Genomic DNA, 1,517 nt, shown 5'->3' with positions numbered 1-1,517 from the left:
CTTGCAGTTTGTTGGGGTTGTGATGGTGATGGTGGTGATGATGGTGGTGATGGTGGTGGTGAGGATGATGATGGTGATGGTACTTGCCGGGCGGCGGAGACATCGCGGCAACGACCGTGCCGCCGGCGGCATCTTTGCTCAGGGACGTGATCGCCATCGTCACCGCCGCCGCCGCTGCGGTCACCGCTACCGTCGGCGCCGCCGTTGTCGTCGTCGTCGTCGTCGTCATCGTGACCGCCGCCGCCGCCGCCGCCGCCGTCAATGGCGGTTGTGGTGATGATGATGGTGGTGGATGCGGTGGCATACGAGCACAGGTTTCGTGTCCGCTGTGGGGTCGTTCTGTGCTGTCCATGCCGCAAACGACACATTTGTCTGTGGGACAAACTGCTGCTACCGTCTTACCGTTGCTGTGTGCCACGGTCTGGCGATGCATTGGGTTCGGTTTCGATCCGCCCGCGAGATCGTCTTATGAGACAGACTTGTGCACCGACACGAAGACATGCATCCATGCGTTCTCACAAAAATGCTGTACATACGTAAGAATTCTACATATATTAGCTACAACACATGTGACGATTACAAATGTGTGATGCACACACACGCAATTGTGAGTAGAAAACCGCGTGTGAATGGGAGAGAGTCAGCGGAGAGGAAGGACACAATGTAGAGAGAAAGAAAGAAAGAAAGAGAGAAAGAAAGAAAGAAAGAAAGAAAGAAAGAAAGAAAGAAAGAAAGAAAGAAAGAAAGAAAAAAAAAGAAGGGAAAGCGAGATAGATTGATTGACTGATTGATTGATTGATAGGTAAATATATATCGATTGACTGATTCACTGAAAGCGAGGAAGGAAGAAATGGAGTAAAGGAGAAATGCAGAAAAAAAAGCGTGTAAGAATAGAATGGAGAATGTAAACTAGCAAACGTATGTGATAGTAAATCTATTTGAAAGCCATTCACCCCTAACTGTGAAACGTGGGGTTATTTTGTTCTGTAATCAATGTGTCTGAATAAAGGATGAAATCATCGAATGTGCGGATTTGAAGATATAAAATAAAGGGCAAAGCAACAACGATAACCTTTGTGTTTTGTCATTCTTATTTTTAGTCCTGGGTGTCGGCTGGTCCATCGAGAGCCAACGCTTGTGTCTAGCAAAATATCAGTTCTCGGTTCTCGTTTTAAATCCAACAGTGATTGTATGTGTTATACACGGCAGGCTTTTGTGTGGAAAATGTGTGAATGCTCTCTCTCTCTCTCTCTCTCGCCTGTGTGTGAGAACCGCCGTTTGTGTGTGTGTGTGTATGTGTGCGTGCGTGCGTGCGTACGTGTATATATGCTTTACATTAAAATCCAGAAGACACCATCGCGCAGCAGCAGCAGCAGCAACAACAACAAGTAGTAGTAGTAGTAGTAGTAGTAGTAGTAGTGAGGCGGAGGAAGAGGAAGAGGAAGAGGAGGAGGAGAGAGTAGAGGTGATGAATAGAAATAACTTCACTCTTAAATCTAGTAAGTATGAATTTCACG

The sequence above is a fragment of the Octopus sinensis genome, unplaced genomic scaffold, assembly GCF_006345805.1.
Source record: "Octopus sinensis unplaced genomic scaffold, ASM634580v1 Contig10244, whole genome shotgun sequence".
Lineage (NCBI taxonomy): Eukaryota > Metazoa > Mollusca > Cephalopoda > Octopoda > Octopodidae > Octopus > Octopus sinensis.
This window is presented reverse-complemented; position numbering follows the sequence as displayed.